Consider the following 27,880-nt stretch of genomic DNA (forward strand, 5'->3'; position numbering starts at 1 on the left):
AGCTCAGTTGACTTCCCTCACAAATCTAATAAAGTAGGAGAACATGTGAAAGCATTATAACTCACTTATGTATGCATGTATCTCATAATGTGTACATGAGATATGTGTGTTTTATTAGTATTCCGACACAAGCTTTGCCAGTGCTGTGTATCATGTTGTAACGTGAGCCCTGAATGCCAATTTCCCTTCCTGCACTCCAGTACCTGCCAACCTACCTCTCTAGTCCTGGGTCTCCATAGCTCTTCTTTGTGTGCTTCTTCTCAGGTTTGGCTTATTCTTGCTGCATCCCTGGCCTCCTCCTCAACTGGGCCTGCTCCATGTGGCTGATAAAGGCATAAGGATGCCTACCAGTCAGATATCCTCTGTCCACTCCTACTACTGATTTACCAGGAGAGTGTATATAGATTTGTCTTGACGAGATCTCTGCTAGAAGAGGACTAGGTTTATCTTAACAGTCCTGCTTCATCCATTTACAATCACTTACAATCAACCTTTAGCTTATCTACTACTGGGTTCTTGTTGTCAGTGCTGAAATGGAGCATCAATATAGAGAGTCAGTGATTCATTCCATGTCACAGAACTGCCATACAACAAAGCTACCACACCTCACACTGAGTCCCTTAATCCACACTGCCTCAAATCATATTGAGTCCCTATTTGTGGAAGACACTTTATTATGTTTTATTTTTCTTTGGGTTGGGGGATGGGGACACCCAACAGTGCTCAGGGCTTACTTACTTTGCACTCAAGGGTCACTTCTGGCAGTGCTTAGGAGACCATATATGGTGCTGGAGTTGACCCCAGGTTGGCCATGGAAAGGTAAATGCCCTACCCACTGTACTACCTCTCTGATACCATAAGAGGACACTTTAAAGCAGTCAAACCAACTCTGTGTGATTTCAGAAAAGACATGGACAGATCTTGGTTTTGTTTGAAGGATGCGGATTTTATTGATACAAAAAGAAGTTTTCAAATAAAGATGAGAATACTTGGATTTCATAAAAGTACTTTCAGAACCTTTGCAAAGGTACAGATTTTTTTTTAATTAGAAATATTAGAAATACAATCCTGCTTCCCTCGAGAAACTGGTGAAGTAGAAAAGCTCTCTGTACTTTTCAGTCATAGGGTTTCCCTCCCTTTCTTAGAAGCCATGGCTATATTGGAAATGACAACTTTGTTTTTTTCCTCTAAAACACAGCAGGACTTTTGCAAAAGAGCAGGATTATTCTGAAATTACTGCTGATGCCTAATTTCTTTAAATAAGATCGTTAAAATGTTTTTGCTGTTTTATTTTACTCCTTTCTTCCGTTGTTTTTATTGTTACTGGAGTTTGGACTCACACATTTTGTATTGATGCCGCACTGTTATGGAACTCACATCCTGTTGCATCAGGGATCACCCAGACAGTGCTACAGGGGATGGATATAGAAGCCCCATGCTCTCATGTGACCGCCTGCACTGTGCCTTTTTGTAGCCTCAGCAGTAAGAGGGTTGTTGTAGCTAGCTTTATATAGCTTGACTTTATTCTCTTGAAGGCTCCCTAGTTAGCGAGGCTTTCTTGTACTTGTCTGTAAAATGGGGATGATAATGGATCTTAGAATGTTGGAAGAATTAAATCAAATAGCACATAAAAAAAACAGATTTTTAAAGGCTCTGTCAAACACTGAATTGTTCTGTAAGTGTTTGCTGTTATGATTTGATTACCAAGAAGTTCAGTGAAAAGAAAATGTCTATTGTAATGCTCTAATTAGAGAGTGAAATCTTCATGCAGTCTTATCTTTCGAGCTCCAAATTTGACCGGAATAAAGCTACCAAGTAATTTCTAAGAATTAGTTCAGTTCTTAAAATTTTCTGCCTTTCCAATTGAAAAGTTGTGCATGTTTCACAGAATATCTTAAGTATTTGGGAATCTTCTCCTAGTCTAAAACTTTTAGCAAAAATATGAAATAATAAATACTTTCCTTTCTTTTATCATATTTTTTCTTGCTTAATCTCTAATACACTAGCATTAAAAAAATAGTTTGACTATATTTTCCATGACGAACAAGCACAAAAGGAAAAAATTCTTAGCAGGTTGGACTGGAAACACCCCATGTCATTAAGCTTTCCAACCTTTTTCTGAAGGTCTTTGCAAAAGGATGCAGGATTTGATGTTTCTTGTCATCTGGTGGCTGTGTTAGATGTGTGACAGATGAGAAAAGGGGTTCTAGTGGCCCAGCCATTGCCGAATTGCAGTGCTTACGACTGTGCCCTTATATAGTAAATGCTTAATAGCAGTTAGTGTAGCATTTGATAGGTGATGTCTAACAATGCCATTTCTTGAAAACTTCTTTAAGGCAACACATTCTCTTAAAGATTAACTTCACTTGGACTCTTTATGGAAATAAGAGTAGTACTGTCTTAATATATGTTATCTTTTCGAACTTTAGATTTCTAATTTAAAGGTGCGAAGAGCAGTAGATTTGGTGGATAATGGTGAAATTTATGAGTGGGGCGGTAAAAGATGAAAGGACTGTTGTCCTGTTTACTTATTACCTTTCATCTTTGAAAACAGCATAGTACCTCTGAAACTTCAATTGTTCCATGGGGCATGGCTTAAGACAGTTGTCATGGAGGTAAAAGAGGACGTATCATTAGCTGAAGGACAGTGAGAGTGATAGCCATCCAGGGAAAGGAAAGTCTGTGCTGTTACTCTTCGTCAGTCTGAGACCCTGGTACTTGGCCTACAGAAGTCAGAGGTGAAGGACTGGCCACCACACCTAGCGCTGACCAGCTCAAAATGTTTTTGACTCTTAGGAACATGGAGAAAACCTCAGTTGAGATCACAGTGCACCATTGGGTTCTCTATGGGTGGTATGGTGGGTTCCCCCCGCAGTACCTATGTGAACTTCCTCCCACTCACTCACTTGCCTTTACTCACCCCAATATCTAACTGGGTTTTGGTTTTTCTCGTATATTACATGGGGACTAGTTCCCCCCCAGTCTGGAACCCCTACTAGGATGAACTAGAAAGTGAACAAATGAACAAAACAGGGGCCAGGGAAACAATATACATGACCAACTCAGGTTCAATCCCCAGCATCCCATCTGCCACTTGAGCATCACCCAGAGTATTTCTTGAGCACAGAACCAGGAGGAACTCCTGAGTATTGCTAGGTGTGGTCCCCAAACAAACAAAAATGAGCAAAACATTTTTTGAGGACAAATGTGAGGAAAGAGAGGCATATTAGAAACTTGGATATGGGTGCTGGAGAGAAAGCACAGCAGGTAGGGTGTTTCCTTGCAAGCGGCCGACCCGGGTTCTATTCCCAGCATCCCATATGGTCCCCTGAGCACTGCCGGGAGTAACTCCTGAGTTCAGAGCCAGGAGTAACCCCTGTGCATCGCTGGATGTGACCCAAAAAGAAAAAAGAAAGAAAGAAAGAAACTTGGAGATGGATCCAATACTTAAACCTGCAGTTCAGACTCTGAGCCAGTGGCCGGAAGCCCCCAGGCTGGGTGTTGGAAGTTTTAGACTTGGTCTCATTGTCTTTGCTCAGGGAGGCTGCTTCTGCATCTGGCACACTGTCTGTCAAAGCGGACCACCCGCCGTCCCCCACGCCTTCCCCAAAGTCTCCCCATGCTGATTCTCGGTGCCTCTCACACATATGCCAGCGCACACTGCTTCCCCTGAGGACTCTGCGTGTTTGTTCTGTTAAAGCTCTTCCCATCCCCACTTATTGAGATAAAAGAAGATTTGGCAAAGAAAGTCAAACGTGCTGCTTTAAAACCATGGATCTCGTTTCCTAAAGCCAAGTACTGGGTGATCTGGCCAGTTCTAAATCAGTGTCTGCCAAGGATCTCAGCAGACTTAGGCTGCAACTCTTTTTGCCCTGCTCCCCTTCCCTGCCTTTTTTTGTGTAAGTGTCGCACTCGTGCTTCCTTGTGGTGTTTGCGTGTCATTCGGTCGGTCGTAGTGCCCGCTGCGGTCCCCGCGCTCTGAGGCATTTGCCCAGACCTGCACATTTTTAGCTGTGTCCACCCGGCTTTATTGGCCTTGGCCACTCACTGAGTGCCCCTGTACTCTAGTGCAGCGCTTGCACATGCCTGGCCAGGGTGGTCTGAAATTGCATACTGCTACTTTGCTAGGAGTCCCAAGTGGCAGAAATACTAGGACTATGCACCGAACGAACCAGTGGGTGACACTTTAATCGAGCTTAGAGTTTCACGTTTGCTGAGCAGGCACTGGACCTCTGAGCAGTCTCCCAGGCTTGCTACAATATGCTCCTCATGGTGCTTCCAGTTTGATTCTGAGAAATCTCCTTATTGTGCTTTGAGAGCAGGCTAAGAAGGATCTTAACCACTTAGTCCTCAGAATCTACTAAATCTACAAATGGAATGTTGTGGCAGCCCACCAAATCAGCTCCGGGCAAATAAATATGCATCCTGTTGCATGCTATAAGTTTAATCTTGCCAAAGTCTTTTGGCAAGAGAGAGATAGTACAGCAGGTAAGACACTTGTCTTTTTTTGGGGTTGGGGGTCACACTCAGGATTGCATGGGGGTTACTCCTGGCTCATGCACTCAGGAATTAGTCCTGGTGGTACTCGGGGGACCATATGGGATGCTGGGAATCGAACCCAGGTCTCCCGCATTCAAGCAAAAACCCTACCTGCTGTGCTATCACTCCAGTCCCAAGACTCTTGTCTTGCATGCAGCTGACTCATGTTCAATTCCCAGCACCTCAACATGGTCCTCTGAGCATCTGTCTCCTTGCGTGATCACTGAGCAAAGAGCCAGGATTAAACCCAGAGCAAAGCTGGGTGTGGCCCAAAAACAAGCAAAAAATAAATAAAAGAAAGTAATGTATTTTTCTTAAAAGAAATAAAAATATCACTTGGATTTGAAAAGTAGACCACTAGTTTGAAATATAAAATAATCTCAAGCATACACTGAACCCAATGCAATTGTTAAAATGACTTAGAATATGTTAATAGTATATATTAATATTAGAGCAAAAACAGCCAAGGGGGTAGCATATAACTGTCTAAAGGTGTAGATATAGGTTTACCTAAACTTTGCCCCAGAACAAAAGCTTTCAAGTCTGTTTTTAGGTTATGAACTTCCTTAAGTGTTTAGATGGACTTGATGCCTTCACTTCTACATCCTACATAGGCTATATGAGGTTGTTTTAAATTTATTTTTATTGAGCTGTGATTGACATGACACGTGTTGGTTTGATACATTTCTTCTATATTATGGCGGGATTACCACCATGGTATCAGCTAACACCTCCTTCACGTCATATAATTAACACATTTGTGTGTGTGGTGAGAAATGATAAAATCTAGTCTCTTAGCAATATTAAAGTTTAATAATCTAATATTGTTGACTATATTGACATTTTTAACTGAACATTCTTGGGTACTTTTGAAATTTCCCCTGAAATAATTTTCAATATATTTTGAGATCAGAATTGGGGGACATTTATTGAGACTAACAGCATAGTAGGCACTGTCTTAAATGCTTTTCATATCACTGAAACCTTACAATAGGCCTTTATCTCATGGACATTTATTTGTTCCATTTCGTGTTACAGAAACTGAAGAAGTGTTAAGGATGTAAGTTCTTTGGTCAGGTTACATGATTAGATGGGCTGGGGCTGACAGGTACACCAAATCCTTAACCACATACTTACTTCTCCCATCACAGATGGATGGCGGTATAGAGGTCAGAAATACTCGAATAACCATAAATGCACAAGGCTTGCATGATATGCTTATCATGGTCTTTATTTCTCTTTGTAACTTTCAACTCCACAGCCTCTTTAGGATAACCTTACTGCTCATCTCATTTTCCTGGGCATCGCAGATTCTGGGTGAATCTTTCCATAGCCAATTGTATTTGGTTTTTGCATTATTTTTCTTCTTATTGCTGTTTCACAAGCATAATACACAGTTACTTACCTAGATTGTAAGTTTAAAGATCAGAAACAGTGTCTTTTACTATTTTTCTGTTTTTCACAAAAAAAAAAAATAAGACCTGGAAAATAAAGTATAGGGTAAGAAGTTAAAAAAAAAAAAACAGAATGCTGAAGGGGGCCAGAGAAACAGCTATGGCACTTGCCTTGCATGCAGCTCTTTGGAGTTTGATCCCTGGAACTCCATAGGGGTTTCCTGAACCCAGCGGGAGTGATCTCTAAGCACAGCTGGGTGTGTTCCAAAACAGGATCATACCCCCCCCCCACCCCGCCCCGCATATGGTGGGAAACATATGCTGAAAGGCTGCTGGAGAAATAGTCTGGGGCTTAACCACTTGCCTTGCATAACACTGCTGTGCTTTGTTATGGCGCTGCATATGGTCCCCTGAGAACTATCAGGACCGATCCCTGAGCACTGCCAAGAGTGATAACTGAGCTCTGAGCCAGGAGGTAGCCCTGAACACAGCCGGGTGTGGACCAGAAATAATCAATAAGATAAAGCGTCCACAAAGGGCAGAGAGGTAGCTTGAATTATAGAGTGCATGCGTGGCATGTGACAAGTCCTGAATCTGATCCCTCATACCACAAGGTCACTTTCCATGACGCACCTACCCCTGCATCCTCAGGTTCAGTCTCGGTGGCCTCTAACACCACAGGCTCAGGCCTGGTACCTAACCAGAAGGCTCTCACCAGTGCGCTGGCATTGCCATGAATGGCCTCAGGCTGCCAAAGTACCACTGGAGAGGTGCTGACTGAAAAGATAGTATGAGAATGACATGAATTCAAGCTCTTGTGACTGAAATAGTTGTGACTCTATTAAACTGTTTCTCACATGCTAATTAAGCTGTTTCTTACATCTGCCCAAATGTAATCGTCAGATATTTTAATGGAATTGGTTTATAACCCATGTCAATGCCAAAGGACATTTGGCCAGTTCTCTCATCTTCTGAGAGAGGCACACATGTTCCCAGATAAGACAGCTAAAGACTTTACATTGATAGTGGGCTGTCCTTCTTTGACGAAAAAATCAGGTCTCTGATAAAGCTCAATAAAATAGTATCAGATATTTTCATAAATGCATAATTTCCACACAGAAATAGAAAAATATCAAATTAGATAACATTAAATTGTACTTTTAGTTTCCCAGCAAACAAGGAATTAGTATGAACTTTGCATCAGGTGCACTGATGTTTTCTCACACTGGATCTACTCTTCTCTTGCCAGGACTCTGCCTGCTCCGTCAGGCTCCCAGTTACAGCTTAGGGTCCTGGGCAGAGCAGCTTTTACAAGTGCTTCAGAAGTTGTCCTTGAGAAATCAAAAGAGAAAACTACAAAACATTGGTTAGAAAAAAACGGATGAGGGGGCTAGAGAGATAGCGCAATGGGTAGGGTGTTTGCCATGCATGCAGCCCACCCGGGTTCCATTCCCAGCATTCCATACGATCCCCTGATCAGTGCCAGGAGTAATTTCTGAGTGCATGAGCCAGGAGTAACCCCTGTGCATCGCCAGGTGTGACCCAAAAAGAAAAAGAAAGAAAGAAAGAAAGAAAGAAAGAAAGAAAGAAAGAAAGAAAGAAAGATGGAAAGAAGGAAGGAAAGAAAGAGATGAAATCTCAGAGATCAGCAGTCTATAATTGTTTTTATTAAATAGTATTAAATAGCTTTCCATTTATTCTTGCAAGTTTTAGTATATAATAAAGCATACCACAAAGTCAAAAAGAAACTCATTTTTTTCACTCTAACAAATTCTTATAAGACAGCCTAACACCTAATATAGTAAATACACTCACATATATGTATATTTGCTAAATATAAACATTTCTATTTATTTTTCTGACTTACCTGATCATGAATTTGAACTTATACTAGTGATATCAAACATTTGAATAGTAGCTTAGAATATACCCCATAATCCTTCCCGGCACCAGTCTACAAACACCCAGCCTATGTGTTATTCTTTTGAAAACCTAGCACACACCATTATTGTGTACACATCATGTATAATGTAAATGCCGCAAATGCTCATTAATATATAAAGTCCCTGTTTGACATTATAATCTTTTATTTGTAGATATTTTTGTCACTGAGTGTAAATTCTGAGGAAGTACAGGAAAAATTATAAAACAATGAATCTTCTAGCTTGTTAGTCATTTTATTTGGCTCCTGGAGTCTTATAAGAACTATAGTTTATATTGGCAGCTGGAAGGATCAAATATTTACTATCTTGATAATTAACTCTCTGTGTTAGGAGGAATAGATTGTAATTCACAGGACTCCAGGCATTCTGAAACAGTATCCTTAATTAATGTCACTGGTTTATGAAACAGTTCTCTCACCACCCAACCATTTCCCTGTAAATGAGTTAGACTGTGTGGTTTTTGATGGCTGCAAGATAGGTCATTGCATCAATGAACCAAGGGGAATGTTAGGAACAACTAGGGAATTTTAAACAGGCCTTAAGGGTAATAAAGTGAATAAACCCAGGTTGGTAGACTGGGTTATGTAGGCAGATTGGGATCATGTGGTATTGGGGATTGTTTGAGGAAGAGGGAACTGATAAAGTAGAAGGACAATTTGAGTAGTACCATTAGTCATTATTAAGATCAGAGTAAAGCTCAAGGCGGGAAAAACACCTCCTCGGTGCTTATAGAACCAAGACCAGAAACTTGTCACAATATTCAAACTGTTTATCCAGCCTGCCTCTGCATCCTTTTCTCATTTCTACAAGCCATTCTCACCTTTTGCTTCAGTCCCCACATCTTTTGAACAGAGCGAGGACCCTCAGTGGTACATGCTTCTTTTGAGCTCTTACAGTGCCTGGCATCAGTTATCATGTGCTCAGTAGCAATCTGCTAATATTCAGCCTTGTCCTCTTCTCCTCCAGAAGGACTCTAGGCTTCTGGTGAGAGCACCTGTCGCCTGCTGTTTGTCCTTGGGCCAATGCTCAGACGAGTCAGTCTCTGTCTCTGTCTCTCTGTCTGTCTCTGTCTCTCTGTCTATTTCTATGCCTCTCTCTCTGTCTCTCTCTCATTCTCTCTCTCGTTCTTGCTCTCCCTCGTTCCTGAGGATGCCACATTGCCGAGCAGCCTGGTGGGATAACTTATAATCTGCCAGGGCCTCATTGGTGAAATCCTGCTTCTTACTTGCTTCCTTGTGATCTTGGGCTGTTTATCCTTTCTTAAACCATGATTTTCTTTTCTTTAATTAAAGATACCCTGTAGAATATTTTTTCCCTCTCCATTGTTATTGTTGTTGTGTCTAGGGGTTACACACTTGAAGTGCTCGCACACATACGTTGCAGCATTTTCTAGACTTGCTTGCTATATGCCAGAAATTATACACTTCTTGCTGTGCCAGGGATCTCAATGACAGTGTTGTTAGAAAGACTCTCAGTGACATAGGATCAAATGTGGAGTCTTAAACTTGCAAGGCAGAGTGCTCTACCCTGAGTCACATCCCTGGGACCCAAACCATTAAAATCCTTCCCCCTTCCCCAAATAAAGGCTTATAAATAAGTGTGTATATGTGTGTAAATATACATGTGTGTATATATACATATCCGTATATATTCTAATATCAGGCATCAACAATTACTTGGAAATATCTGATGAAAACAAGTAGAATAGTGTTCCTTATCTTCAATATCTAAACTATCAAGCCTCCCCAGACTTATCCAAACATACATATTAATGGGCTGGAGCGATAACACAGCAGTAGGGCATTTGCCTTGCATATGACCGGCCCAGCCGACCCGAGTTCAATTCTTCTGCCCCTCTTGGAGAGCCTGGTAAGCTACTGAGAGTATCTCACCCGCACAGCAAACCCTGGTAAGCTCCTATGACATAGTCAATATGCCAAACACAGTAACAACAAGTCTCACAATGTAGACGTTACTGGGCCCGCTCGAGCAAATCGATGAGCAACGGGAGGACAGTGCTGCAGTGCTACATATTCAGTAAGCAGTGCCTGTGATGCTATTCTAGACACATGGGATGCTAAAGTATGAAAAAGTCTCCCCATTGTGGATCTTTTCATTTTGCAAAGGAAGATGGATGATGAACAAATAAATATCTATGAAATGTTAGCAATGATGAAGAAAATGAAAAGTAGTTGGAAAGTAGATGTGCAAGAGGCTATGTACATCCTTCCTGAAGAAGTAACATTTGTTTAGAGACGAGAATAGAGACCAGGGGACAAATGATAGTGGGGAGAAATAGTTTCAGACAGAGGAACAGCAAAAGTGAAGGTCCCTTGAGCTGTCTTAAAAGTGGCAGGTTCTGGTTCTGATTCATGGCACTAGATATATTCTCCCCGCCCCCACCCCAGAATTACCAGGAGTAATACCTGAGCACAGTGGGTGGAGCCCCAAAACAACCAAAAAGAGGTCCTGAACTGAAAAGATTTTGGCACATCTCAAGAGTTAGAAGACAGAGTAAGTTGGAGTCTGACGAGCTTGGAGAGGTCCTATACAGCCTTGTAGTTGGTAGTGAAGACTTCAACTTTGTTCTGAGTAAATTAGAAACCACTGGAATTTCGATAGAAGATAGTCTCTTTCATGAGGACCAATTCTGTCTTGCTAAGAAGACAGTCACTGGAATGGCTGTCTTTTTCAACAAAGGGAAAGTAACAAGTGCTTTGGAGGTTGTCAGAAATTCAGAACTTCTCTTTGTTGTTCTGGAACTGTGAAGTGGTGGAATATTATTTGTTGGTTTCTTGAAAGTTAAACAAAATATTACTCCCTAAGCTAGAAATTACATTTCTGGAAGAATTCCCCAAGACAGAAGACAAGGTGCTTGTTGACAAGTTTTCATGTCATCATTATTCACAAGTTGCCAAAAGGGGAAGAGACACCTAATGTGTATCAGTGGATGAATGGGTAAACCACATGTGGTGTTTCCACACAATGCAACATTACTTAGCCTGACTCCTCAAAAGGAGTCTGATTCTGATGCGTACTATTAAGTGGCTGACTCCAGAAAACATTATAAGTAAAATGAACCAGATACAGAAGAAAAAATATAGTCATATGTCATTTAACAGTGTTAGTCAATGAAAACTCACTTGTCACAGCAGTGGTCCAAATAGACTTTCATAGGGTCTAGCTATACAGCTGACTAGAGCATCAAGGATTATGTAATTGCATTTTCTGGTTTCTGCACAATGGAAAAATGACCTAGTTACACATTTCTCAGAACAAACTCCTGCCATTAAATGGTACATAACTTTATATATGATTCAGTTTATTTGAGGTGTCTGTTGTATCTCCAGAGCCCAAAGGTTCAGTAGAGCTTCTCAGGACTTGAAAAAAGAGAAGAATAAGAAGCTATTATAGAAGAGGAGAAAAATATTTTATATTTTGAATGATAAAATAGTTCTGAGGAAGGATAGTGGTGAGGATCACACAACAATGAGAATATACTTCATACCACTGAATTACATGCTTAAAAATAGTTAAAGAAGTGCTTGCATGCCAGAGAGAGAGAGAGAGAGAGAGAGAGAGAGAGCTCACGGACTGGAGTGCAATGCTTTACATGCAGGGGTCCTGGAGTTGATCTGTTGTTCCCTAAGCATTACTGGAAGTGACCCTTGAGCACGAAACCAGAAGTAGTGGCAGAGCACTGCTGAGTATAGCCCTCCTCCCAAAATGGAAATTTATAATGAATATTTAGCACTGTAGCACTGTCCTCCTGTTGTTCGTCAGTTTGCTCGAGCGGGCCCAGTAATGTCTCCATTGTGAGACTTGTTGTTACTGTGATTGGCATATCAAATACATCACAGGTAGCTTGCCAGGTTTTGCTGTACTAATGAGATACTCTCTGTAGCTTGCCGAGCTCTCTGAGAGGGGCAGAGGAATTGAACCTGGGTCGGCCGGGCCGGGCCAGTCACGTGCAAGGCAAACACCCCACTGCTGTGCAAGAAGGGTATAGAAGCAAGGATTTTGGTTAGATGTGATAGCCGGAAGCCAGGGAACAATATGGTATGAGTTTGGTTGCAAAGATAGCAAGAAGTATGCAAATTTGGGCTACATTTCAAAATGAGAACCAATGGGCCCTGTTGACAGCCTGTAAATTATCAAGAAACATATTCACAAAGATGCCAGTTTTTGTTCTGAGCTACCTACAAGGAGAACAGTGGGCATTTCCCTGGGAAGGAGCAAGTTTAGTTTAGGGACAGATGCCACATGATCACCTTTCAGTGCCTTAAATTAGATACTTTAAGTGATAGTCCGGACTGAAGGACCGGACAGGCCAAAGGAGAGACGCTATAGAAACAAAAGTGGAAGCAGGTTAAAAGAAGAGCGTGAGGCATACTCCACAGAGCCTGGGGATGAACATGATCACCCTGGGCAAGAGTTGCAACAGAAAAAAAAATGGCCAGAGAACTGAGCACAAGGACTGTCTAGCAGTAGGGGGCAAGAGAGGAGAAAGATGCATGATGCTTTTACTAAAATTCAGTGTATGGTGATGACTCTGCTACAGGAGTGGTTTCAGATGATTGCACTGAGAGTCGCTACAAAGGGGTGACACTCATCTCTCAGTCTCTCTGTCCCTGTGTGAGTTCCTTGACTGAATCCCAGATTCTCCTCTGTCAAATGGAGTTGATGATTGAGATCGAAAGGATAGTTCCCTTGATTATTGTCTGCTTACCTATCAGACAAGGTGGTTTTTCTTCCCCCATACCTCTAATCCTTATGATAACTCTGCAAGGCAGACATCATTGTTTTTTGTTTGATTATTTTTGGAGGGCCACTCCCAGCGCTGCTCAGGGCTTACTCCTGGCTCTGCACTCAGAAATTACTCATGGCAGTGTTCAGGGGACCATATGGGATGCTGGGAATTGAACCCTAGTCAGCCATGTGCAAGGCAAGCACCCTTCCCCTTGGACTCTGGTTCTGGCCCCCATAAGACATTGTTTTATAGCAAAAGAATCCAAAGTTTCAAGAAGCTAATATAGTTTCATAAGTTCTAAAAAAAAAAAATCATTGTCAAGATTCTTATCCTAGGGCCAAGAAACATATGACAGCTAGACACTGGCCATGCAGGAGAGGAACTTGGGTTCAATCCCATGCACCCAGTAAGATTCCAGAAGCTATCCCTGAGGGCAGAGTCCAGAGTAAACCCTGGGCACAGCTGGGTGTGTCTCAACTACAACAACAACTCTTACCCTAGTATTTATGAGTAGGGACTGGGTGCATTCACTGTTCCCAGTTATTCTAATATGTGAAACACTCACCCAGTTGCCTGAGGCAATAGTAAGTGCTTCTAAATGTTTTACTTTTATCCCTTCATACTCCCCTCTACTTAAGTGGATCTCTTTGAGGTCCTAAAAAATAAACTCTTATAATTAAAACCAATCAGAAAAGCAATCACCTAGGTCATCAAGTATGTAAACTGCCAACTATAAACTTAGTAATATCCCTAAATGAATTTAATGAATGTTAATTGACTGAATAAACAAAAACTGTGTGTTTCAGTCTCATTTTCTCCACAAAGTACCTGGCCTTTTGAATTACAGATTGGACACCACATAATGAAATTCTATTACCATTAAATTAAATTTATTTTATGAGCTTATTTTATATAATGCAGTTGCTATTCCTGAAAAGACTTCGTTACCCAATTTCTTCTACCCTTCAAAATGATCGCATTTCTAACAAATGAAAAGTAAGTGCTATCTGCAATCTTTTAAATAAAAATCTATTATTATTTGATATGCATCACTTTTAATCATTAGCTCCTCTATTCTTGCCATTTTTTCTTTCCATTCTATGTTAATTAGTGACAGTTTTTTTATCCTCCCCCCCACCCCTCCTCATAGGTGTTTAATTTTGTTAAGTAGCTCTGAAATCCATGGGTATTGCAGTTTTATTAGCGTGGTCCAGGTTTCTCTCAGTCCACCTTTCTTGCCTCTCATTACTTTGAATATCCCTTAGGATAGGTCCTCCATAATTCAGATTTAAAGATCCTACTTTGTTTCAGATAGAACCTGTGGCTTAGGTGGGGACAATGAATAGTTTATTGATGATAGTCTGTTGACTCTGAAGACTTTTTTACCAATAAGGACTGGAGCGATAGCTTAGTGGGTAGGGCGTTTACCTTGCATAAGGCCGATCGGGGTTCAATTCCTCCATCCCTCTCAGAGAGCACAGCAAGCTAACCGAGAGTGTCCCACCTGCACACACGGCAGAGCCTGATAAGCTCCCCATGGAGTATTCGATATGCCAAAAACAGTTAACAGCAAGTCTCACAATGGAGACGTTACTGGTGCCTGCTCGAGCAAATCGATGAACAACTGGAGGACAGTGCTACAGTGCTTTACCAATGAATCAGACTTTGATTTGCTGTCTTCTTTTTCGCCCCGTCCCCACCTGTTTTCCTCTTCAGACTGAAAAAAAATTAAATCTCATCACTTTCGGAACTGAAAGATACTGTTCTCTGTGAGGAGACTCTCACAGACCATAGTTGTTAGCCTTCATTATTCTGTCTCTTCTTGTCTTTTTAGTAGAACTGTTCTTCAGAAACCACTTGCTGCATTAAGTGTGCCCTGATTTTCTCAGGCAGAATCAGATATTCTTCTTATTCCCCTAGCACATTATTATTCCCCTCTATTACAGATCATTTTATGACTTGTGTAATTATGATTTACATACATAATAAGTTGGATAAATTTTTATTATCTTAACAGCTGGCACCAAGTTCCCCCAGAACAAAACTGTTGAGGTAGAAATGTGTCTTTAGTAGACTATAAACCAAACCCCATTTCAACTCCCCAAATGATGACATGGATATAGAGTTTCCCTAAGGCTTTTGGTAAGAGGAAGACACTCTGTAAGTGTCAACAAAAGAATCTATTGTTTTTTTTCTTCTGTAATGTTTAAAAAAAAGGTGAGAAGAGAGAGCAGTGAAAAGACTAAATGAAGTGAAGGGAAAGACTGATGTCAGCAAAAGATAAAGCCTGAAGCAAAATAGGACCAGCCTGTAGTACTGAGGTAGCCAAAATTATTTTATAAATACAGGGAACGCTAGACAGAGAAGGCCAAAATATGTTCATGCTGTTCCTGATGGGAAAATTGAGAAGCTGCTGATTTTAGGACCAGAATTGATGCTTATAGACAAAGTAACCTTAAGAATGCAAACCTGGGCTTGCTTCGACAGCACATATACTAAAATTGGAATGATACAGAGAAGATTAACATGGGCCCTGCGCAAGGATGACACACAAATTCGTGAAGCGTTCCATATTTTTTTTGATCATTGTATAATTGAAACCCAAGCACAAAATTTGTAAGTCTTCAACTGTACCTCATGGTGTCTCACTAATAAAAATTAAAAAAAAAAAAAAGAATGCAAACCTGATTGTTCTCATATTTGGGATATAAAGAAACAAAATAGGAAAATAGCAAATGCCCAAAGGCAGCAGAAACTGAGAATTAATCTTCAGTAGGAAATTTACTTTGGGGTGAGGTTGGGGGTACACTGGGACAGTGGGATAGTGGTTGAGGGAACTGGATACTGGTGCAGGGTAGGGTGTGGGGGAAATTTTGTTCATTAACAGATTTAGTAACATTAACAGTTTTGTAAATCATGGTACACAAAGTTAAAATTTTTAAAAGTGAACTCTTACCTGTATTTACAACTTAAAAACAAGGGTACTGGATATGAAGAGCACATTGGATGAGATTCAGTCTAACAAGAAAAATATAGCCAGTATTCACTCTCATGAATGCCATCGACACTAAAAATAAAATTAGAATAATAACTCAAATAAAAGGTAAAACAATATTTAGGAAAAGTGAAGATTATGAAACGTATTCAGACTCTTTTTAGAAGGTACATAGCAGAATAAAAAAAAAAAAAAAGGTGAGAACTTCCCAAACCTAAGGGAAAAACAAACCATAAATATCCAGGAAATACCCAGTTTCTGAATCAAAAACAACCTATTAAAAAATATATTGTTGTACAAAATATATTGTTGTTAAATTCATATTAAATAATGCAAATGTTCTTTACATTTAATTACTGATAAATATAAAATGGGAGACTTAATGTTGTCATCTTCGTACATCTAAGACTTTTTATTTTTCCAGATAAAATATGTAGGACAGACAAGGGCAGAGAGGAGCTCTTAATCTGTCATTTTCTCAAGCACTTAAGCAGATGAGCTTCTCTTAGCTACTTCTTAGCTACAATCAAATATGATGTTGACAATATATATCTTTGCATCTTTCTGTATGTAGTTTTTTTGGGATATATTTTGAATTTATTTATAGTGATATATGTCATACTTAGGCACCTTCAATATTTCAGCATATACTGTGAGTCTACTGTAAATAGAACAATACTCATTGAGACATTGTAATGTCTGCAATACCTGATTCTAAGAATTCTAGATAATTTTTGTCAAATAATTAAGAGGAAATTAGGAAAGTATGCAATATTTGCATGATTCTTTAAAAGTAATAATATTTACATGATGATTTTTTTTCTTGCAAAGTTCTTAACTAGCTTAAGTAAATTGAGATGGGCTGGAATTGAACATTTCATGAGCAATATGCCTGATTCTTTAGACTTATGGGACTTATGTGATAAGAATAGAATTAATAATAAAAAAAAGACTAGAACTAATAAAACAGAAATGTTAGAAACAAGATTCACAGAAGTAGGCATAGAGCAAAACTGAGATTGGAAAATATAAGTATCATCAAATGGTAATAGTGACCCTAGTAAAGACAGAGTCTTAGTATAAACATGACATATGGAACCTCAGTTTGAGAAGGATCCAGAGTATTTCTAATTTATTCTGTATGTCAGGCCAACTTTACTTTGTTATCAAATAGCTGTATAAAATATCACAAACCAGCCTGGAGAGATAGCACAATGGGTAGGACAATGGTCTTGCACTCAGCCAACCCGGGTTCAATTCCTAGTATCCAATATGGTCCCCCAAGCACCTGAACGAATAATCACTGAGTACAGGTCAAGGTGTAACCTCTGAGCATCGATAGGTATGCCCACCCTATCCCATCCCCCAAAAGAAAAATGTCACAGAAAGCCTATATACAAGTATCCATATACAAGTCAACATCATACAAGATATTGAAGTCAGTAACATCTCAAAACTATACAATATCAGGCCAAGTGGGATTTAACCATAAAATGAGAGTTTAACAAAGGAAAAATCAATCCATGTAATGTGCTATATTAATAGAATGTCAAACACTGTCCTCCCATTGTTCATCGATTTGCTCAAGTGGGCCCAGTAAGGTCTCCATTTTGAGACTTGTTACTGTGTTTGGCATATTGATAACATCTGGCCGAGCTGGGTTTAATTCCTCTGCACCTTTTGGATAGTCCAGCAAGCTACCGAGAGTATCTCGTCCACACAAGAAAGCCTGGCAAACTACCCGTGACATATTCAATATTAATGGACTAAAAGATAAAAAAAAAAGTGTTTTTCAATGTATAGTAAAAGCATTTGAGAAAGTCCAACATTTTTGTTCATGATAAAAACACACTGGATAAACTAGGACTTTAAAAGCATGTCTTCAACCTGGTAGGTGACCTCACATCTAATATATTTATTGATGACAGATTGAGTATTTTGTTGTGAAATTGGATACTATACTTATCTTGGCCAAAAGGCAGAGAAGTGATAATCTAAGATTAGAAACAAAACATGGATGTTCAGTCACCATTTTCATTTACCTGTCTACTAGGAAAATAAAAATAAATGAAAGATTGAAGAGGAAGAAATAAAGCTATTTTTCTTTGTAACTGATATGATTGTGGATATCAGAAATCCTGATAAATTCAGCCAAAAACAAAAAACTTAACGGGTAATTAATTCAACATGGTTGCTAAACACAAAAGCAGTGGACAAAAATCAGATGGATTTATGTTCACTAACAATGAATAATCTGAAAATGGGATTTCAAAGGTTATTCAATGTGTATCACATTGCAAATAGGAAAAAATTCTAGGACTGCATTCAATAGAAGAAGTACAAGATTTAAACTTATAAAAACCATATCACATTTTAAAGAGAAGAGGAAGAAATAACAAATGGCCAGAAAGATAACAAAACCTGGTACTGCCTTAGCCCAGGAAGAAGATGAGGGGGTGGGGGAAGTGAGGGTCCATGGATCATTGATAGAGAAGCCTGGTAGAGAGTTTGCTGTTAGAACATTGTATGCTTGAAGCTCTATCATTAACAATATTGTACATCACAATGCCTCAAATAAAAATAGGGGAAAAGAAATCTTTCTTTGAAGAATTTTTTCTTCCGAGCAATTAATCCACTTTGATGGTTTGAAAGACTTGATGCTGATAAAATGGAAGCATTTCCCAAGCTGAAAATTCAATTCAATGCAATCCTTATGCAAATTCCAGCTTCATTTTTCTTTATAGAAATTGAGAAACTGACCCTAAAGTTCATATGAAAAAGTCCTAAAATTACAAGAACAAATTTGGAGAAAATTTTTTTTCAGATTTTACAACAAAAGCATGAAATTGATACGTATAAAACTGAGATCAGTGTAGACATAGCTGTTAATGCAGTGGGATTGAGATTTCTGAAATAAGTCCTTAGATGTGTGACCAATTGTTTTTCATAATGGCACCAGGACACTTTTATAAGGAAGGAACAATCTTCAATAAATGATGCTCTGAGAGTTGTATGCCACATTCAAGTTTCAGTAAAATTAGACTCCTTTTCTTTCACCGTAAACAAAAATTAACTGAAAATATATCATAGATTTAAATATAAGAGCTAAATCTGTAAAGCTCTTGGAAGGTCTAGCAGTAAAGTTAAGCTAGTTAGAGCCTTCTTAGATACAGCCACCCCACATACAGCTAACAACATTAAAATTGTATTTAATTAAAAAGTAAAACTCTTATGCCTTACGGATACACTCAAGAAAGTGGAATGATAACTTACAGAGTGAGAAAAAAAATTTTCGGCCTATATATACAAGATAAAGAACTTGTACTCAAACTGTTTAGATACCTTGCAACCAAATATTATTGTTGTGGTGTTACTTTGTGCTGTAGCAATAGCACAGTGGTAGGGCATTTGCCTTGCTCGCAGCCAGCCCAGCCGAGCCGGGTTCGATTCCTCCGCCCCTCTTGGAGAGCCTGGCAAGCTACTTAGAGTATCTCTCCCACACAGCAAAGCCTGGCAAGCTCCCCGTGACGTATTTGGTATGCCAAACACAGTAACAACAAATCTCAAAATGGAGATGTTACTGGGCCCACTTGAGCAAATCGATGAACAACGGGAGGACAGTGTTTGTTTGTGTTACTTTGTGTGATGATGACAGATATTTCAGAATTAGATAAAGGTGATGCTTGCTGCACAGCATTCGTCTGTCTGTCTGTCTCTGTCTGTTTCTCCCCTCCTCCATTTAAGACATTGTTTTGCAATACTGAACAGTTATCTTATATATATATATGTGTGTGTGTGTATACATATATATACACACACATACATATATATACTGAACAGTTATATATATACTGAACAGTTATATATATATGTGTGTATAGCACAAGGGCTGGAGCGATAGCACAGTGGTAGGGCGTTTGCCTTGCACGCAGCCAACATGGCTGACCCGAGTTCGATTCCTCCGCCCCTCTTGGAGAGCCCGGCAAGCTACCGAGAGTATCTCGCCCGCACGGCAAAGCCTGGCAAGCTCCCCATGACGTATTCGATATACCAGACACAGTAACAACAAAGTCTCCAATGGAGACGTTACTGGGCCCGCTCGAGCAAATCGACATATATATAATATTATATATATATATATATATATATATCATCTTTACCTACTTTCAGCAATCACTTCTTGTCCAGAGTGATCATTTCCAACTCTCATTGTCATACTGGTTCCTTCTCTGTCCTATATGCCCTCCCCACCACACGTGTGGCAAGTATCCTTACATTATAAAGTCAATTGTATACTTTGTAGGGTGAATTTTGAAGCAAGTGCATTGTTAATAATAAAGTGATTATTAGCCAAAAGAGGAAGAAAAAGCCCAAATATAGGTATTGGGGATATATTTGACACTGAGTCAGCTTTATATACCCCTAGAGTAATCTTCATAAAAATTCCTTACTTGAAATATGGGAATCTTTACCAGTGTACAAGCTACCATATATAATAAAGTATAATAAAATAATATTCAAACATAGAGTTTCAGGTTTTTATTCAGGAATATACACCAAAAAATGTGGTTCTTTGTTTCTTCTTTTCTTCAGTTTAATTATGTGAATTTTGTGGATAACAAAACTGTAATTTAGAAGTCTGCCTACTAAAACCCAGGGTCAAATTTCTTGCTTTATCCACATTATAAAAATAATGTTCTGGGACCTGAGATATAATACAGCATCCACAGCTGACCCATGTTTGATCTCCAGGACTTCATGTGGTCCCTCTAGGCCCTACCAGGAGTGATCCCTGAGCACAGAGCGTAGAGTAAGCTCTGAGCACTGCTGAGTGTGACCCAAAAAAGAAAAGAATGTCCTATTTTTTGTTTTGTTTTTCTTGTTTATTATATTACGTTACCTCCTTTAGAATTTAGTGATCCATATACTTAAAAATTACCTTACATTGGGACAGAAATCTAGTACAGAAGTTAAGGCACTTGGCTAAAATGCAGTTATGTCAAAATCCTGATTTGAATGCCAGCACCTTCCAGCACCACCAGTGGCCCCTGACCACAGGGCCAAGTGTAGTCCCAGAACACTGCTGGGTGTGCCCTACACACACCGAAAACAGTGTATTATATAATTAAAGTTATATACTTTGGGGATTGGGCTGGAGCGATAGCACAGCAGTAGGGCGTTTGCCTTGCACGCAGCCGACATGGCCGACCCGAGTTCGATTCCTCCGCCCCTCTCGGAGAGCCCGCCAAGCTACCGAGAGTATCTCGCCTGCATGGCAGAGCCTGGCAAGCTACCCGTGATGTATTCGATATGCCAGACACAGTAACAAGTCTCATGATGGAGACGTTACTGGGTCCGCTCGAACAAGTCGCTGAACAACGGGAGGACCGTGACCGTGACTTTGGGGATGGACTGGAGCAATAGTGCAGTGAGTAGGGCCTTGCACATGGATTCGATTCCTCCGTCCCTATCAGAAAGCCCGGCAAGCTACCGAGAGTATCCTGCCCACACAGCAGAGCCTGGCAAGCTTCCTATGGCATGTTCGATATGTCAAAACCAGTAACAACAAGTCTCACAATGGAGATGTTACTGGTGCCCGCTCCAGCAAATCGATGAACAACAAGAGGACAGTGCTACTTTGGGGATTCTATGAATGTAATGCAAAATAAGCCTACTTAATCCCTGGTTCCTATACCTGAGTTTCCTCTCAGCCAAAGCAGAAGTAAATAGGATGGGATTTAGTTCTGTCAAATGAATATGGCGGGGCATAGAATAAAAGGATATTAGTGTCCCTAAAATGGTTTTTCTTCATACTAATAAAACTTAGAGCTCAGTTCTTTCTACATCGCTATTTGAGAGTGAAATCCTGAGTCAGGAAACTGGGAATCTGGATTCACTGTTTAGCTGTGTGACCTTGGCACAATAATTAATGACCTTCTGCACCTCACTTTTCTCATCTCCTTTCTACATGCTTTTCAAACATAAATATGTACCACAGTAATACATATCTCCAAATTTTCCAACAATAATTTAACAGTATTCAAAGAACTATTTTCTTGGAAAAGGAAATTAAAAACAGGTTAAACATTCCCTCCATCAGATAAAAAACTTTTTGCTCCAAACGTTAAATAATGCACCCATTGGTAATATCTTGGAGAAATGCCTGTTTGGGGCAGGAAATAACTCTTTTGGCTAGCAAAACCTCAAGTGGAACACTACCAGTGAGTTTCCTTTGGTCTTGTTATTTATCCTCTTATGCACAATAAAAAGTTCCAGCAATTTATGTCAGCTTAAGTACCGGAGATATTTAACTGCCATAATTTCAGTGCTCTTTAATAAAACAAATCTCTAGCGTAACATAGAACTGGTTAATGATGAGCATGAAATAGATGGAACCTCATTTTGATGGTCACTTCAAAAGTTTATTTATGGCTACACCGTAATATCCTATTAGAACTGTATATTTGGAACATTTTATATGTTTTAATATTTAAATATTTAAATAATTAAAACAATCTCATTATATATGTCTTTGCCTGGGGCACATCCCTGGACTACATTATTAAGGAAGGCTGTCGTAGATTTTCTTCATGCAGAAAAATTAACCTTTTTCTAGCAAATCCTGTCTACAAGTAATGTTATGGAGAAGCCCTAGGGTGAAATCCTGGCAGAATGGATTCTCTTCTCCAGGCTTCTTCCTCCTTTGCATTTCTTCCACTATTCAAGCACCCGTTACATCAGTTTCCAGAGATTCGTGTATGAAACATCTTCACTATGGAGAAATTTAAAGCTTGTCTTTAGAGTGATAACTTATTCTTTTAATGAATAATTTTAGAGGTTCTGAAATACACATAGGTTCTAGGGCTCAACCATCATGATAAATATCAAGGGAGTCTCATGTAGTTTTGTAAAATGAGCAGGGAGGAATAGACAGATAGTAGAGGGATTCCGGCACTTGGTTTGCACAGCATCTGACCCTGGTTCAATTTCTGGCATCGCATATGATCTCCTGAGCAGCATCAGGGGTGATTCCTGAACATAGACTCAGGAGTAAGCCCTGAGCACTGTGGCGTGTGCACACCCTGTCCCACCTTCATCCCCAAACAAAGTTATCCCAGAGGGTCCAAATAGAAGGTTCAAAAGGCTGAAGCATATCCTTTGTTGTATATGCCTCTGCCTCGGGGATCACTCCTGGTAATCCTCACGTTCCATATGGTACCAGGAGAACTGGGATTGGCCTCCTACCCGCCGTACTATCTCTCCAGTCCTATTTCAGTTTAATGTGTCTGCATTTGGATCTTATGGCCAGTGCAATTTAAAAATTCTTGTTTCAGAGTCCATTTCATACTACATTGCAAACTGTTTAATAGGGTCTTAAGTCTTTACTGTGTATATAGTGTTTCCCCAAATGGAACTATTCTAAGTAGATACCGTATATCAGAAACGAAATCTTTCTTTTAGCAAATAATCCTCTCTCAATGTAAAAATTTGATAATAAAACCAGCTACAGCTAATATCATTAATCACTCACATTTTGTATTTTATCTTTAAGCCTTTTGCTTAATGCAGTTTACGTTATTACTTCACAAAATGTGATGAATAAAGATGGGTCCTAAATATGAGCCTGTAATACTGTAACCATTTTGAGTGCTTACATGATCTAGAATAAAAAATACTTAGTAACAGCTGCTATATTAAAGTTACGTAAAGTTATAATATGTTGTGAACTTATCTCTAAATTCAACAAAGACTCTCAATTTGTGCCTCATAATATTTTCATTAGTTTACTTGTTGGTTTCATTTAATTAAAATAAACAAGAATTTAGAAATACACCTTGGACTAGTCTTACCATTTCAGTCTGTTCAAGATAATTTCCATGGGAAACTCTGAGAAATTTCATGTCATTGATTCTGTGTTACCCTGGAATATCGCTTCTGGGGTAGTGAGGACATCTAAATAGTACCTTTTCCCTATTCATGTCATAGAAAATGCTTTGACATGATTTGCTGGGTGCTAAGTTAAACATCTGTTGTATTATAGACAAGCTAATACTTCCTGCTTCAGACCGCCATCTGCTGGCCAAGATAAAATTTGCAAAAAAAATCAAGTATTGGTTTTGTAAACCAAAACCAAGTTGTGTAAACCAAATAGAATCTCTTTAAAATTCTTTTTTAATTGAAACACTGTAGATACCATCATTACAAAGTTATTTGTGATTAAGTTTCAGGAGTTCAGTTAACATAGTTAAAATGGCAATACTTCCAAAGCATTATGCAAATATAGCGCAGTCCCTTAAGAATACCAGTGATGTATTTTCAAAGAAATAGATCAAATACTCCTGAAATTTGTATGGAACAATAAACAACCCCCTCGAATAGCCAAAGCAATCTTTGGAAAAAATAAGATGAGAGGTAGTGCTTTCCCCAACTTCAAACTGTACTACAGAGGGATAGTAATTAAAATATTGTGTTACTGGAATAAGGACAGATTCTCAGATCATTGGAATAGAATCAAAAATCTGATGTAGACCCTCAGGGTATATGGCAGTTAATCTTTGATAAAGGAGCAAAAGATATTAAGCAGAGCTTGGCAGTCCTCTTCAGCAAGTAGTGTTCGAATCTCTCCATAGTATGTTAAAATCTCTTTCTTCTGCATATTAGAATATTGCAGAGATTTATGGTCTCATACTTAACTAAAAGTCTCATCAATTGCTTTTTGGCTTGTGACCTCCATATTTGGTTCCCAATGTGGTGTTTGACTGATGATGATGACGTGGCTTTCTTTACATGGATTCTGTGTCAAAAATTAATTCAGAATTCCTATAAATGACATTTAGTATAAATGCAAAGTTATTAAAATTTCAAAAGAGTCCAAAATAGACTTTTAAAGGTGAATGTTTTCCATTCCTTTTAAGTAATTCTACCATGCAGCCAACTCAGAGTTCTTTTTGGTGACATTGTAAATAGGTTATAATCAGGGAAAGAACTAGTTCTGTAACATTGATGAACAAACACGGCAATGTCTGCCAAATTCAGCCTCTTAAAAGTGTTTACTAGAGGCACGGAGGTGGGGGTATATATTTTACAACAATCTCCGAAAGTATAGGGAGATTAATAGCAAGTAATTCCACTGAATAGTTCTATTGGCAATATTTAGAAATCATGCTGCCTTGAAATTCTCAAAAGCATATGACTTATAGCAGCTACACATAAGAATACTCTTGTATACTTTTGTTTTCTATAATTATGTTAAATGGATCATTTAAAAGACATCAATTATTTGGAGTTTGGGACCATATTTTATGCTATGCTGGTTTGTATTGCCTAGAGCTGTGTTTATACAACATAGGAACTAAGATTGGATTCCAGAGTCAATAGATCAGTTCCCATCCTGATATAAACACCAACTTGACTCTGTTTTGACCTTGGCCTACATCTTTCCCTGTCTGTCTCCTTGTCTGTAACTAGAAATACTAATCAGATCAACCTCCAGTGGTTGCCTTGTGCCTATAACATGTGGTCAGTGCCTGATCCATTGTAAGTATTTGTCAAGTGTCAGCTTTCCTTATTCTCATTCAGGCTCCACCAGAATTCTGTTGAGCTTATGTGTGTGAATTTGTAAAGAAAACAAAAACAAGCAAAAAAAACCCCCTTCTATTCCATTGTTTTCTACTATTATTTTAAAATTTGGGATGCTGGTACCTCCAGCCTTGAAAAAGCCATTCTGGCTTTCTTATCTTTTTTTTCCCCCAATTCCTATAGGAACACCAATTTCTGTGAAGGTCATCTCATCTCACTAAGGTGACACGTGACAAATGGTCCTTTATTGCCTGCTGATTACAGTTAACCTTAATTTCTTACATGACAGCCATGCAGTGCCTTGTATTTAAATAGAGCTGTTCCTGGATGTGACTTTTCGAGCCTCTCAGGATTTAATTCTAATTTAACTCACAGTTCCAAGAGGGGCTGTTGTGCAGCTGAAGTCATGATTCACTCATTGGTTCTCGCTACATCTCATTATTACAACACTGTGCCTACAAGGCCCCCTCGGGCGCTCATTCGCTCCTCAAAATGGTCTCACCTTTGGGGGAAGGGTGTCAGCCCTTAGTTATTGTTCCTTGAAGCTGTACAGATTATTTGGCACACTATCTGAGAACACAGGAGCCACCATTTTCATCACACCAAGCCTATTACCAACGGTTATTGAAAGAATCCTCTGCTGCCTTATGGAGGAACTACTAGTGCGTTTCAGTGCTTTAGAATCAAACTAATGATAGAAGCACACAAGTCAGCTTGTATTCATTTGAGGGCACCTTTAGTGCCTTTGAAATACAGGATATATTGCTCAAAGAGCACCAAAAGGATGCATGGAGTAGAAACACCCCAAGTGTGATTCTAGCCGTCCTGCTACCAAATGTCCATGTGTTTTGCCCCAGGCTATCATGGAATGGGATCATGGTATCAAGAGTAAGAATCATGGCATTGGAAAGATAGTATAGCAAATAAGATACTTGTTTTGTGCATGGCAGACTCAGATTCAATCCCCGGTACTGCATAAGGTGCCCAAACACCACCAGGAGTGATCCCTGAGCACAGAACCAAGGGTAAGACCTGATCATTGTCAGGTGTGTCCCCAAAGCTATACCCTCCCCTCTCCCCAAAAGAATTAAGATCTTTCCTTCCTCTGTTCTAGCTGATCCCTGTGCTCCACCCTAAATCAAAGAGAAAAATTTTATCTCATTGCCCCAGCATTCTACATGTATGTAGAGACATTTAGAGGAATCTAACTGAGAATTTTAGTTGTAACTTATTTTTCTTTTGAACTTACGGAGAGAATTGAGACACTTAGAAATATGTGATTTTAATGGTCACCTAGATTCCTCCATGTTCAGAGTCACCTTGTGTAGTGTTTAAAATAATGAAACTTAGGGAAATGAGACTAAGAACAAAGAATTGAGTGACCCTTAAAGCCTTGCAATCAAAGATCTGAGTAAGGATTAAACAACTAATAGTGAATCTGCTGATTGTCACGGTCACGGTCCTCCCATTGTTCATTGATTTGCTCGAGCGGGCCCAGTAACGTCTCCATCATGAGACTTGTTGTTACTGTGTTTGGCATATCGAGTACGTCACGGGTAGCTTGCCAGGCTCTGCCGCACAGGCGAGATCCTCTCAGTAGCTTTCTGGGCTCTCCGAGAGGGGCGGAGGAATCGAACTCGGGTCGGCCCTGTTGGCTGCGTGCAAGGCAAACGCCCTACCGCTGTGCTATAGGGCGTTTGCCTTGCACGCGGCCAACCCGGGTTCGATTCCCAGCATCCCATATGGTCCCCTGAGCACCGCCAGGAGTAATTCCTGAGTGCAGAGCCAGGAGTTCCCCCTGCTGATTGTATTAAATTAAAACTTGTAGATGTATGACTAAGTATACCCATTCATTCATTCAGTTATTCATTCTACCTTGGATACATTTCTTGAATGCCCGCAATATTCCAGGCTCTAAGATCACAAAATTGCTTGGCCACCACCTAGACCATGAATTTAGCTTGACCAAAATCTCAGCCCAAGACCTTCATCCTCCTTCAGTGCCTACTCCCTGCCTAGTCATGCTGTGGGCCTTCAAATGGTTGCAGTCCTGTGCCAGCTGGATGATCCTCTCTTGTCCATTGTTAATTGGCTTCTTAAGTACCTTTGATCTCATTTTACCTCAGTCCAACTTAGACCTGCCTTTCCTTTCCACAAAATGATCAAATAAGTTGTTCTGAGAGATACAGCCTAGCCAAGGGTTCTAAGACAACATCTGAGGCTGTCTCTGTCTGCCATTTAAAAAAGGAAAACCAAGGGGAATTTGAGCCCTTAAATGTCATTTGAAAGCAGCATTGCTCGGTGCAGCTACCCATTATGCATGCCTTTAGTTTAATTTATTTTTTTTTACACAGATAGCTTGAAGTGGTTGTTCTTTATAATATCCTGAACGACCTTTATTTGGCAGGGAAGAGCACAGCCAGCGGTACTTACTTCTGACTTTGTGCTCAGGGATTACTCCTGGTGGCTCTAGGGACCATACCGAAAGCTGGGAATCAAGCTGAATGATACCCACTGATACCCTCTGGTTATCATTCAGCTTGGTTCCCAGTGATAGGATACCTGCTGTCCCATCACTCCAGCTCCAGCTTTTACTTTAAAATGAGAGGCTGGGAGTATGGCTCAAGTAATGGCACATGCCCTGCATTATGGAACAAAGCACCGGGTTCCATTCTTGTTA

General features: G+C 39.7%; 1 protein-coding gene and 1 non-coding gene across 4 annotated transcripts in view; both read left to right on the forward strand.

Annotated features, from left to right (window-relative positions):
• KLF12 (KLF transcription factor 12) overlaps positions 1–27,880 on the forward strand; it is a 730,941-nt gene that overhangs the window by 677,445 nt on the left and 25,616 nt on the right. The gene's annotated exons all lie outside the window — the stretch shown is intronic.
• On the forward strand, positions 15,098–15,204 carry LOC130019457 (U6 spliceosomal RNA). Its single transcript, XR_008791786.1, has one exon. It is a non-coding gene; the product is annotated as a U6 spliceosomal RNA (small nuclear RNA).

Source organism: Sorex fumeus, unplaced genomic scaffold (genome assembly GCF_029834395.1).
Source record: "Sorex fumeus unplaced genomic scaffold, SorFum_2.1 ptg000008l, whole genome shotgun sequence".
In the NCBI taxonomy this organism is placed as follows: Eukaryota; Metazoa; Chordata; class Mammalia; order Eulipotyphla; family Soricidae; genus Sorex; species Sorex fumeus.